Here is a 14722-nt window from a genome sequence, read left to right as displayed (position 1 = left end):
TGAGATATCTCACACCAGTAAGAATGGCCATTATCAAAAAATCTAGAAACAATAAATGCTGGAGAGGGTGTGGAGAAAGGGGAACCGTCTTGCACTGTTGGTGGGAATGTAAATTGATACATCCACTATGGAGAAAAGTATGGAGGTTCCTTAAAAAACTAAAAATAGAACTACCATACGACCCAGCAATCCAACTACTGGGCATATACCTTGAGAAAACCATAATTCAAAAAGAGTCATGTACCAAAATGTTCATTGCAGCTTTATTTACAAAAGCCAGGACATGGAAGCAACCTAAGTGTCCATCATCGGATGAATGTATAAAGAAGATGTGGCACATATATACAATGGAATATTACTCAGCCATAAAAAGAAACGAAATTAAGCTATTTGTAGTGAGGTGCATGGACCTAGAGTCTGTCATACAGAGTGAAGTAAGTCAGAAAGAGAAAAACAAATACTGTATGCTAATACATATATATGGAATCTAAGAAAAAAAAATGGTCATGAAGAACCTAGGGGCAAGACGGGAATAAAGACACAGACCTACTAAAGAATGGACTTGAGGATATGGGGAGGAGGAAGGGTAAGCTGTGACAAAGTGAGAGAGTGGCATGGACATACATACACTACCAAACGTAAAATAGATAGCTAGTGGGAAGCAGGCACATAGCACAGGGAGATCAGCTCGGTGGTTTGTGACCACCTAGAGGGGTGGGATAGGGAGGGTGGGAGGGAGGGAGACGCAGGAGGGAAGAGATATGGGAACATATGTATATGTATAACTAACTTTGTTATAAAGCAGAAACTAACACACCATTGTAAAGCAATTATACTCCAATAAAGATGTTAAAAAAAACATTATTTGGATATAATGCGCATTATATATATTTAGTCCACAGAGCCCTAACTCTCCAGGGAACAGTTCATATACTCATTTACTCATTCCACACGTGGTGACAAAGAGTCAGCTATGTGTCAGGCACTAGTCTAAGCCCAGAGGGCACCTTAGTGGACAAAAAACCCTGATGCTTATTGAGCTTACATTCTAACAGAGAAGGTGAACCATAAACAAAATTAATCAATAAATTAATAGGAAACTATCAGAAAAGTATAAGTGCTATGATGGGAATAAAATAGGGCGATGTGAAAGAAAGTGAATGGGGGATGGTTATTTGTTGGGTGGTCTGGGAAGGCCTCTCTGAGGAACTGACATTTAACCTGGTGTCTTACCAACCACACTTTTCTCTACATTTAAGTCAAAATGGACTCAAAATGGAAAAAAGGGAAGGAACATGTGGCAACATCAAAAAAGAGGAAGCTGAGATTCAGCATCTGAGTGAGACTTTCCAAAGTTTCATTTGAAAAAGCATAGTGATAAGCAAAAGGGCCATGTTCACAATATTCCCACTTAAAAAGCAACAGAGAGCACACCTTTGCCCCTCACATCTGTTGAAGACTGTTTGTAGCCAGAGATTCATCTTTCTCATGCCTTCATGCCACTTATGTTAGACCATATTTTATTAAATCCAAGATCCCATCAGTTGTGAGGTGCAAACCAATGCTAGAGATGCTAAAATGTTAGCAGATGAATGTCTAAACCAGAGTAATTCTTACCCTGTTCTTTGTCTTCAGACTAAGCTTATATTTATTTCCTACTGGAGATCTCAGTACACTCAGCTGACTTGGTTTCATCCTCCCACTTCCTGCCACACCTTTTGAAAATCCTTTAAGATCATTCTTTTAATGCCCACTGGGCAGTAGTTCAGGGACAATGGGAATTCTCTCTTCCACACTCACCAAACTGTCTTAGTTCTGAACTTCTCTCCTGAACCATGTCTCCTACCCAGTTCCACCACGTTCTTAACTCTCTCCCTAGCCTTTTCTGTTTATCATCCTCAAAACACTCTACGGACTTGACAGCCCCTGTTTCCCAACCCCCTCAATGCCCAGTTGTACCTGGTATGCTGACTCAGATAATCAGTCTGCCCAGATGATTTGGCCCAGGAATCTCCTTCCCTGGTTCCCACCCTTCATGGGCAGCAAGAGGGCAGCAGGCTTGCTCAGGTCACAAGAACATGAGTTCCATTCTACTTTACTTAGAACCATCAACCTCCATACCTCTCATTCTCCTAAAAATTGAAAACTTTATTGATAAAATACTAAGTTCTCTATCCTGGTTCCAAGGAGAACCCTTAAGTAAAAATCAATCAGGGACTTCCCTGGTGGTGAAGTGGTTAAGAATCTGCCTGCCAATGCAAGGGACACAGGTTCGAGCCCTGGTCTGGGAAGATCCCACATGCCGCAGAGCAACTAAGCCCAGGTGCCACAACTACTGAGCCCGTGCGCCACAACTACTGAAGTGCCACAACTACTGAAGCCTGCGCACCTCGAGTCCATGCTCCACAACAAGAGAAGCTACCGCAATGAGAAGCCCACGCACCGCAACAATGAGTTGCCCCCGCTCCCGCAACTAAAGAAAGCCCGCGTGCAGCAGTGAACACCCCATGCAGCGAAAAATAAAAAATAAATTTATTTTAAAAAATCAATCAAATGATCTCTTAATTTTGGGAAAAAAGGATAAGAAATGTAAAATTTTAATTTAAAGAGTAGAAAATTTATTCTAAGGACTAAGGGGAGTGTGAATAGTGGCAGTATTAGACCAGATTCTAATGCAGAAACGCCTCAGAGCCTTGTTCAATCCAAAGCAGGAAAAGCAACTGAAATATCTGATAGTTATCAACAGTTTGTCATTGAACACAGTGATGTACTTTGCTCTCACCCTCTGAAAGAAGAATCAAGATATAGTGAGAGATTTTCATGAGCATTTCTAAGTAAAAGTGGGTGAAGTGACTAAATCATCAAATAACTGAAGATCAGAAAGCAAGGAATGCACCAAAATCTTCCCTATTTTGTCTGAAAGTCAGTGAAACCTGGTAGGGAAGGTCAGAGAGTTGGAACCTTTGGCTGTGGCACTGTCTCGGGGTCTGCAGATGCTGAGCTCTGATTATACCAGGCATGTCTGAATGGGTGCTGAAGAGATTGAGTTCACTGGGATTATTCTCCACACAATTTAGAAAGAGTCACTCCAGTGATACTGAAAAAGAGTAGATGGACATTCCCCAAAACTGCTCATCTGATGAAGCCAAAAATCTCTATATAGTCCAGTAAATCAGCAGTTCTGTTCTGACAGACAATTTTGAATGACTGATGTTGGATATTTAATGAGACTCCATTAAAATGAATAACTAAATAGGGAATCTTGACACCTAGAATTCATAATCCATCTTTTCCTTTATTTCTATAAAAGGTACACAGTATATTTAAAATAAAACTTCTGATGATTTTTATTTCAAGTTAAAGAAGAAAACAGAGGAGACTCTCATTAAATAGGAATAATCGTGAAGGGAACTGTGGCTGTGATTAGCTCTGCTCAGGGTTGGAGTTAATATTGCTTCTCCCCTGCAATATTTTTTAATTACACTTCTGATTTTCTATTTGGAGACATCATAGACCTATTCTGGTAAACTGCCACACAACCCCAAGTCAAATACGTGTTAAATATGAGAAAATGCTGTCATTTTTATCTGATTTGTGGTTCATTCATGCACTGTTATCTACTTTTAATTAAATAATATAAAATACACATGGTCAGCAGTTTGACTTTTCATTTCCTTACAATGTCAGTAATTCAACTTGATAGTTCCCACGCACCCTAGAATTACACAGTAAGCGTGTAACCCTTGCATCTGGACAATGTATAAGCCCCTGCTAAAAAGAGCCACTATACCTTGACACACACACACACACACACACACACAAATATGCAGAAGAATATGGTCCATCGCAAAAACAAGTGTGCTTTTTTAGTAAGGGAACAGCAGTCTTCATTGTCTGATTTTCTTCTGTTTCATCCCTTTCCCCAGTGTCACATCCCTTGTTGATTTATAACGTACTAGGTTCCTTAAAGATCTGGTGTGACTCCCATGGAATTGCTTAAGGCAGTGGAAGAAAGAACTTTACTTGCAGGTTGCTAAGGACTTAGACTGTTTCTACTTCATTAAGGCTGTTCTTCCATTGGACAGTTTGTGTATTGCTGTGCCTTAGAAGTCACTTGCTTCTTCCTCAGCCTCCTACCCTCACCTTCCTTACATTCCTCCAAAGTCTAAAGACAGACTGAAAACAGGGAATTGAAGAAATAAAAACCAGAATACTTCCAATCCCTATTTTTGTTATTATTACTGTTATCATCATCATCAAATCTAGCAAATTTATTATAATGACCTATTTGACAGGACACTGTTCTGTATGCAATTTTTTTTTTCAATTTAGAACTAAATTAGGTGGGAACTCTACAGAGAAAGTCTTGAATACTGGGTAGGTGTAGGGTCGTTGCTGAAGAAATACACACTCAACCTTGCGCATGAGGAAACGGGCACTGTCCACGGGAATTTATTTTCCTAGGATATTACTGAAATTCTCTCAAAGATAGAGGTTTTCAGGATAAGCCAGCTCTATCTGGAACCCAAAAGAAAATAAAAGAGATTAGTTCAGTGATAATAACCAGGAGGTGACCCGAAAAGGAAAACCCTCTTGTAAATAAACTTGATTTATTTACAGTTAAATGTGTGATTGCAAAAAAAATATTTTCAGCCAAACCACAGAACTTCTGCTTAATAATAATAATACTTAGCACTTACACAAGCACTTAACATCTGCGAAGTGCTTTACAAACATTAACTAATTAATCGTTAACAACACCCCAGTGAGGTAGGTAAGTATTATTCAAGTATTCTCTTGAATGTTCAAGCCAGGATTACAGAGAATCCAGAATGGGTTGTTTTATATAAAAGAGAGAATGAGAGAAAAAGAGAGAGAGAGAGAGAGAAGGAAAGAGAGGGAGTGTGTGTGTCCTGCTCCACTCTTACTAAATACAGGACTTTGGAGTATCTTATAAACGGAAAGACAGCTCGTCTGGAGAATGTCTGAAGCCTTTCCAAAACTGTGGCTTTGGAGTTTCCCTAATAGAACCAAAACAAACTCTGAGGTGGTTTCTCCAAATCTTGCAAGGGTTTGAAGTAATTGGTAAGGAGTGGTTTACACACAGGAAGCCAACTGCCCCCTCCCGTCCTGCATTCTTCACTTCTTGGTGTTCTGGTTCTCTGCCCCTGTTTGATAATAAAGACTGAAATCTCACTTTTCAAAGGATTTGGCTCATTGGTCAGGGGAGGAGTTCGGAAGGGAAGGCACAAAAAACATGGCCCGGCACAGAGAAGCCTGGCACCCCCAGGGATAGATGAGACACGGGCCTGAAGAGCAACGGTTCTGGCACCTTGCGGTAGGTGCCAGGAGAGTGAATGTGTGCTGTAGAAACCAGAGAAATAACCACCAACGGCCAAGGGTGGCCTTGTGGAGCAGTGGCACCTTACCCTACAGAAGGGTCAGGTGAACATTCAAAATGCCTGTGACAAACAATATTCCCATGATCCTTTGGCTGACGGCATTGTGACCTCAGCAAATAAAGGCCACTGTTGAAGCACTGGTCTCTTTCGTGGGTCAGATAACATGCTGCCAAAATGACCTTGGGTTTTTTCATTGATTTCTTCATTTACTCATTAATAATAGCTGTGTATACTGAGCATTTCCTCTGTGAAGGATTGAATTCTTTAGTTTTATTTGGTCACTTAATCTTCACCACAATCCCCTCAGAAATGTTCTACTATTAGCCTCATTTAAAGATCAGTAAAATGAGGCTTTAAAAGGTTAAGTAACTTGGTTAAGTCACACAGCTAGTAAGAGTTGGGATTAAAACCCAGACTCTTAGATTCCTGACCCCACTCTCTAAACAATACTTTATATTTTCTTCCATTCCTTTGATTACTATCTGAGTATAAGCCTGGCCTAGAATTAGGTTCTAGGGTGTAAGTGCTGAGCAAACAGACATGATTTTTACCACGGTGGAGAGACAGACATTAAAAAAATCTCACAAATAAATATGTCATTTCAAAGTGTAATCAGTATTGTGAAGGAAAAAAAAATCAGAGTAGTGTGAGAGATAAAGGAAATACAATTTAGATTAGAGATTCAGAGAAGTTCTCTGCAAGTAAATGACATTTAAACTCAGACCTGAAAGATGACAGGAGTTAGCCTGGCAAAGAAGAGCATTCCAGGCGGAGAACGACAGGCGGGAAGGCCCTGAGGTGGGAAGGGGTTCAAGAAACTGACAGTAGACCAGTGCAGGGAGTAGACAGTGATCCAGGGGGACAGGCACACAAGACAAGGTCAGAGAGGAGAGCCGGGGCCAGATCATCAAGCGGGGCCTTATGAGCCACACGTATCAGTTAACATTAAGTTCAGCTGCATATAATCAAAACGCAAAATAACAGTGGCATGAAAAAGCAGAAGCGTATTTCCCTCACACATTAAAGAAATCCAGAAATAAGTAGTCCAGGGCTGGTATCATAGCTTCACGGCCTTTATGACTAGGACTCCTTCTACTTTTCTACTCTGCCATCCAGCAAGTGGCTTCTGTCTGACAGGTCCCCTCATGGTCCAAGAAGGCTTGTGGAGATCCAGCTATCACATGTGCACCAGGCAACAGGAAGGAGGTTTGGAGAGCAGGCCAAAGGGGTGTCTTAATTTGGCTTCCTTGAAAGTTCCTTCCCAGAGCTCCCAGGCAACATTTCCACTCATATCTTTGGCCAGATACACATAACCACACCTGCTTGGAAGGGAGGGAGGGAAATGTAATCAGATAGATTCTGTTAGTCAGGAAACAGGGGAACATGGATATCAGAAAGGCCACTAGTAGTCCCAGCCACACCATGAAGGGGAGTTTGGATTTATTGTCAGTATGGTGCAAAGCCTACAAGGTTTCAAGGAGGAAGGTAACATTGCGTAGCTGGCATGCCTAGAAACTTTGGCTGCTTCATGAGAACAGACTATAGAGTAGGTAAGACTGTAAATAGAGACATCGGTCAGAAGCTACCATGATAGTCCAGGAAAGAGATGCTGTGGCTTTGGTAAAGTCAGAATCATTAGAAATGGGAAAACCTGATAGAATCAAGATATACGTCAAAGATAAAAAGAACAGAAATATTGATATGAATGATATGGGAGCTGTGGGAGTTTTCCGGGATAATGCCTAAATTGGTGGTAGCAGATACAACCATATGGCTGGAGGTGTCACTTACAGAGATGGGACTTTCTACAAAAGAGGAATGTTTGGGTGCTGGCGGGGACAGATTTCAGTTCTGGACATCTTAAACTGAAAATGCGAGTGAGTTATTCAACTGAAGATGTAAAGTAGACAGCTGTACATTTAGGTCCAGGACTCGGAAGAGAAGATGCAGTTAGTGATAAATATTTGGGAGCTACTGGTGTCTAAATCACCGGGAGTAAAATAAATTCTCTATGGGAGAGAACAGAAGTAAGAGGAAATGGGTATCAGGGTCTTGGGGAAGACATCAACTAGGACCAGGCAAGGAAAGAAGATAAGCAAAGGAGGCCAAGAGGAATGACCAGCAGTGCCTAAGGGAAACCAGGGAGTATGGGGTCATGAACACCAAGGGAAGAAAGTATTTCAGAAGAAGGAAGAAGTCAACTTTGACAAATGCTTCTAAGAAGAGATCAAGAAAAATGAAAACTGTATATCAACAAATGGAGGTCATTGGTGACTTCTGAGAGAACATTCAGTAGTGGTAGAGAAAAAAGACACTGAAGAACAACTGTGAGGTAAGGAAGAGGAGGAGGAAGCATCTGTACAAACTTCTGTTGTGCGGCTAAGCCGTGAAGAAGAGTTCAAGTAGCAACTAGAGGGAGGTATTGGGGTCAAACGAAGATATTTTAAGAGTGGGAGCTACTAATGCTTGTTTGCAAGTCACTAGAAAGAATCTAAAAGGAGGAAAAGGAGAAGATACAGCAGAAAGAAGGCTCAGCAATGAAAACCACCGTCTGACAATAAAAGAGGAATGACATCTAGGACATACATGGAAGGACCAGTATTTGACTGAGGAGAGTTTTCAATGCCATGGATGGGAATTAGAAGAGACAAGAGTGGAATCAGATATGTTTATGGTTATGGTGGAGATAAAATTAAAGAAGTTTTCTCCAATGCCTTCAGTTTTCTCTACGGAAATGCAAATTACAACCACAATGAGAAACTTTTCCCATTTATCAGATTGGCAGAGAGTAAAGAGATGAGTCACATGCTACAGTGGTGAGCTGGAAGACACTGGCATTCTTACACACTGATGGAGGGAGCGCAAACTGGAGCAATCTCTGTGGAGAGCAGCCCGACAATATCTATCAAAAGTGAAAATGACACACCCTTTGACCCACCCAGAATATTTCTAGGAACTTATCTTACAGATATACCAACACATATGCAAAATGATGTTGATATAAATGTGTTCGTTGTAGTATGATTTGTAATAACAAACTATTGGAAATAACCTAACTATCCATCAATAGTAGACTGATTAAATTAAAATACATCTATACAATGGAGTACTATAATACTATACAAAGAATGAGAACACATTCTGTATACTGACATGGATAATCTCCGACATATTGTTAAGTTTAAAGAAAAGCAAAGTACTACTATATATGTAAGAGATAAAGAGTTGAAAATATACACGTATAGCTGCTTTTACATACTGAATACATTGCAAATATATATGCATAAGTTGTCTCTGGAGAATACACACTGAGAACATTGGTGCCCACATGAAAGAAAACAGGGAGTATGGGGAACTGTGGTAGAATGGTAACTTTTGTAACTTTTGAATTTTGGAAAATTTGAATGTATAGCTTAGACCAAAATAAATAAAATTATGTTTAAATAAATTTAGAGAAAAAGCATTTATCTACATATTATGAGGTGTTGTAGACCACTGAGGTGGGATACAGAGATAATAGGAGAGAAGAGAAGAGGATGTACTGGTCTATGAAGTGTAGGAAAGCAAGCCTACCAGAGATATGCAGGGAAAATGCCAGGCAACGTTGAGAGCCCAGCTGACAGTTGTGAAGGTCGATTATAGTGAAGATGCCCTGCTTGGTCATGTGACAATTTCCTCTTCTCCCCACCTTCTCCTCCTCCTCTCCCTTTCCCTCTTTCTCTCCCTCTCTTTCTTTCCCTGTGTCTCTTTGTCTCTCTCCCTCTGTCTGTCTCTCTCACCAGAAACGCTTTGCTATTTAATTATAGGCACAGAGATAAAAGGTTGTTGAGCTCATCTCGACTGTGTGTTTTCCTGCCAAGTGGAAATAAAAGAAAGGGGGTAAAGGTATTTGTAAGACTATGAATATAATAAGCTAGATACATGGCATGTGGAAGTAACAGAGAGAAAGTGGAGAAATCAATGAATTAGGGTGATAATGAGATCTAAAAGGGTTGTAGTGGGAATCTTGGGCAGATGAGCTGTAAGGAGAAGGTTACTTTTACAGTTCCTTGAATGGAATGAGCAAAAAATATTCTTCCTTTTGGGGGAGGCGGTTAGTGGAAAATGGTTAGATTAAGAGTAAGGCAGGGAGAGAAAGGGGAAAATATAGGGCACCTGGGAGTCATGAGAGCATTGGGTCTGTGGCCCAGAAAGGGATGCAGGATGCAGAAGAATGGTTTCTCTGGACCATGCCCAGGGCACTTAAGTGGATTAATGTCTTCCAAGGTCAGTGCTGTCAAGGCTTTGTGCTTGGACAAGAGCAGCCTAACAGCTCAACTTGGGGATGGGAGGGTTACAGGAAGATTTCTTCAACCATATTTAAAATTGAAAGGGTGTCCTTAGATATATAAAGAAGGGCAGCTCTAAGAGCATGACAATTTCATTATCAAGAAAAATATCATTATCATTAGCCTTTGAGAAAGAAAGCCCCAAAAGGCACTCCCATTGAGACCAGCTATGGAATTATCACTACCTAATTCACAATTCTAACACTCTTTGATCCTTAAACTCACATGCTTTCAATGGCTCTAGGTTACCCACAGATTTATTTATTTATTTATATAAATTTATTTACTTTTGGCTGCGTTGGGTCTTCGTTGCTGCGTGGGCATTCTCTAGTTGCGGCGAGCGGGGGTTACTCTTCCTTGTGGTGCACGGGCTTCTCATTGCGGTGGCTTCTCTCGTGGAGCACGGGCTCTAGGCGCACGGGCTTCGGTAGTTGTGGCACACAGGCTCAGCAGTTGTGGCACATGGGCTTAGTTACTCCGCCGCATGTGGGATCTTCCCGGACTAGGGCTCGAACCCATATCCCCTGCATTGGCAGGCAGATTCTTATCCACTGAGCAACCAGGGAAGTCCTACTCACAGATTTAAACTAAACTCTAAAGAACATGAGAATAAAGCCTTCTATCCATGCCCCAATCTGCTCTATTCAAGCTCAGCAACTTCGATTCCCTGCTTACATTCAGATGGATGCACACATGAGCCCCAGAATATTCATTATTATACCTGCTTCCACACTTCCGTTCGCGTCATTTGCTGACTCGGAAAAATCTTCCTCCTTTCTATCTAAAGTCAACATTTCCAAACTCCATGTCAAGCTCCACCTTCCCCTTCAGAGACATCTGTCTAGCAACTTACAAAGCCCAAGAACTCAAAAAGCAGCCCAGCTTCCAAGAATGGTTCCCAGCTCTGTTAGCCAGAAGCCGGTGGAGAAAACTCATTCATTCATTAGCACTGAAAGAGATGCAAACACTGGACTCAGGTCTCCTCAGAGGGCTGTAGGCAAGAGAAATGCCTCCTCTCTTTTTCAGGGGAACAATTTCAGGCCCTTGAAGATCAGGTTTAAGCCATTTCCTGACTGTACACCAGCACAGTTCCTCCACAACTCCAGCCAGGCTCAGCTCCTCTGGAAGATTCAAATGTAGTTTCTGAATTAATAATACCTTCCAGCTTTGATATCTTCATTTGAGAGTTCCAGAAGAACAGAGTGTTTTTAAAAGGAAATGGGAGAAGGCATGCTCAAGGGGGGCATTATGGTAGAGACAGAAGAGCTGTAACTTTCAAAAACGCATCTGGATGAGTGAAACTAACTTCCTATGACTAATGTCCTCTAAACATTAAGCTAATGATTAAACTAAAAAAATGCAAATCCCCAAGGTGTCACATACTGCTGGGCGGACTGATGGAAAGGAGCCTTGCAAACAGTCCCAACAGTGTGTGGGGAGCTGGAGAGGAGACATAGATGAAAACAACAGTACCGTATGGTACTAGCCAATGGTCAACAGCCAAAAAATTCGAAAGCAAAGGACAGAGAGAAAACTCCAAAGCTACAGAGCAATGTGTCTCTCCTACTCTCTTATTCTGGCACTCCTCTGGAAGTTCTCAGCTGATGGGGGATGGAGAACACAGCAATGTCTCAGGAGGCAAATCTGTAGGCATTCCCCATGGGGCTCTGCTTAGCAAGCCACGTGACAAGTGGTGATCTCTACCTGCACAAAGATTCTCCATCCTAGGAGCACGAGTGAACACTAGGTTTGTGAGACCTCCTAACAGCCACCTAGATCTCCCCATTGATTTTCTACATGTCCCCAAGAAATGGGACAGTCCCCCAAGTCAAGAGGAGCCTGGAGTTGACAGGACATCCCAGAATGTCCAGCAAAGACTCAATAGGGGGTTCCTGTACCTTGGTGTCAGCAGTAAATAAGAAAGGTCTACCTCTGGGGTACAGGAGACTTAGCTACCCTCTGACCTCTCAGGGTCTGAAAACTGTAATTAGTGCTTGATTTTGGGTACCTTTTTTTTTTTTTTCCAAACTACCTCTAAGCAAATAGCTGATTTTTTCCTTTCCGCGTCAACATATTTGTAACTGCACAACAGAGATTCTTGATCTGGAATATAAGGCCTTCTGAAAGGTCTAAGGAGCCCCCAAAATTGTCGGCCATATTTTGCATGTATGTGCATTTTAGGAGAAAAGAATCATTGCTTATATTCAATTTTCAAAGAGATCTGTTACCTAAAACTGATTTAAAACTATCGGTCTGCTTCACGCAGCCAAGAAGTGATGCTCTTAGTTACAGAGAATGAGATTATGTTTTCCAGATATGTGAAGGTCATGATAGTGGGACCCCATTACAATCTGGGGTTCGGGTTCAGAAATACCCACTTCATTGACTGTCCTTTTTAGAGTAAAAGAGATACGATATGCATTCTTCTGCTCACAGTATACAACTTAATCTGAACAAATGCTATAAATAAGGACTCTTTAATTTAGTCTTCTCAGTGAGATTAATGAACGGAATGACTTACCCAGAAGTCATCCCCATTACTTTACAAACAATATTAAATTATAGACCTTAGAGGAGATATCACAAGCCAATAACATACCATTCAATGCACACATATCCTTACCGTCTATTGTATTTTATTAATATGGTCATACAATTTTACAATTAGAAGAGAGCACAGAAACCCCTCTCTCGTTGTGCAGAAGACGAAGTTAAGACTTAAGATCAGAGAGCAAGTCCTGTGCCAGGACTGGAGAAGGGTAGAATGGCCGGCAGCAATAGGGGAGCTATTTAGGGCCTTTGAAGCATCCTTCAAGTCCTTCCACGGAGCCCACTGACTGCCTATATGAATCTGAGGCTGGTCAGCAAGGCTTCAGTATTAAACTCTGCACTCAGAGCTGCTGCTCTTTCTAGCAATCCCAAGTCCCAGAGAGCTCTCATCAGGAAAGAGGAGAAATATTTGCAAAGAGCATGTTTGAAAGAGGACTGGATTAAGCAGAATCCACTCCACCACTCAATCTGTGGAATATGTTGGTTACTTTCTCTTACCAGGCCTCAGTTCCTTCATTTAAAAACTGAGGCGGGGGGGGCTTCCCTGGTGGCACAGTGGTTGAGAGTCCGCCTGCCGATGCAGGGGACACGGGTCCGTGCCCCGGTCTGGGAAGATCCCACATGCCGTGGAGCGGCTGGGCCCGTGAGCCATGGCCGCTGAGCCTGCGCGTCTGGAGCCTGTGCTCCGCAATGGGAGAGGCCACAACAGTGAGAGGCCCGCGTACCTCCAAAAAAAAAAAAAAAAAAAAAAACTGAGGGGGTCTGGCCGGTCAAAAACAAAGATCTTTCAGCTCTGAACTACTAAATTTTATATTCTGGCCTGTCATGATTCATTCAAAGATAGGGAAATGGGAAGTGGCATCAAATTTCAAAAGTTAATAACAAACATATCAGGTTTGCTATATGCTATTCTAAGCACTTAACCTGAATTAACTCCTTGGATCCTCAGAAAAACATCTGAAGTCACTCTTACCATCCTCATTTTTCATATACGGAAACTGAGATGCAAGCGCTTAGCTAGAGAGGTACAGAGCAAGAATTTGAACACGATAGCGTGGCTATTCATGTTCTGAACCACTACGCTACGCGACCTCTCAAAGTAGAAAAACAATATGCCACGGAGGAATGAGGTAGGTAGGGCAGGCCAACGGCAAGAAGAAAGAGAGACAAGGATGCTGGCCAAGACAGGTGGTCCGGCTGCCCCAAGCTTTGGGGTTCAAGCACCACAATGGAGAGTGTGGCAAGAGATCTAAGCAGGGAGCAGCCTGGCTCCGCCTGTCTGGGTGTCTGGATTTGGCTCCCTTGCCAATAGCTTATGTCTCTGAAAGCATGTGGAAGGCTCTGAGAAGAACCGGCAAGCAAGGCTTTGTCACAGACACACGGTGCAGCTTGTGTGGTCCTGAGCCCACCAAGGCCAGCTTCTCCAGGCCAGGACTCTCCAGGCTTGTGGCTGTAGGGCTGGGATTATGGGAGGATGTGAGGCCTTGAGGGTTGGTCTGAATTTCTTTCCCCTGGAACTCCCCAGGCCTGACCACACAGACACAGTCTCCAAAATGAATATCCAAGAAAGGAACAGTTTCTTCCCTTTCTGGACTGCGGATGTCAAATAATCAAAGGTGTGTTTCTGATTGGGATCCATGTGTGCATGGGACTGTGCAAGAGAGAGGGAGACAGAGATACAGAGAGACACAGACAGGGAGAGAGAGACAGAGACAGAGAGAGGGAGGGAGAGAGACAGACACAGAGAGAGAGAGAGGCAGAGAGAGGGAGGGGGTGAGACAGACACAGAGAAACAGAGAAAAAGGCAGAGACACAGACAAAGAGATAGGCAGAGACAAAGAGGCAGAGAGAGATAGAGACACAGAGAGAGGGAGAGAGAGAGAGAGCTCCAGACAGGCAAAACAGACAGAAAGACAAACAGACAGACAGCTAGAGACAAGGCAGAGGGAGGTGAGGGGTACAGGGAGAGACGGACGGAGAACTGACTCTCAAATAGCCTCCAAGCTTGTTTAAAGCCTCCAGGTTGAATAAATCTAGATTCTATTGTGGTGTTTTGGAGCCTCTGTTGGTGTCTTAAAATCAGTGTTTTAGCTCCACCTAACTTTAGCAGGTTATTTTATTTTTTTTTGAGTTACAGTCTGGCATGAAAGTGTCAGTTTGTTATGTGGGTGGGTAATGGTATGCTTCTAATTAAGGAGGCAGAGACTAAATTAAACCACATCAAGGGGCTAGTGTTTAATTTCAGATTGTGGGTCCCTTAGCCTGAGCACAAGGAGTTGGGCTAGATCATGATTCCCCTTTAATGGTTATGGCTGAAAAACTCCATCTCGTGACCAGCTTCATAACTGATTAAACACAACTGTGGACTCCCATGATCAGGAAGTGCAATTTTGCTGGTGTCGCTTCAAATCTAAAATACCCCCAGGGTAATTACAGGCTCAG

Source organism: Orcinus orca, chromosome 13 (genome assembly GCF_937001465.1).
Source record: "Orcinus orca chromosome 13, mOrcOrc1.1, whole genome shotgun sequence".
Classification (NCBI taxonomy): domain Eukaryota; kingdom Metazoa; phylum Chordata; class Mammalia; order Artiodactyla; family Delphinidae; genus Orcinus; species Orcinus orca.
This window is presented reverse-complemented; position numbering follows the sequence as displayed.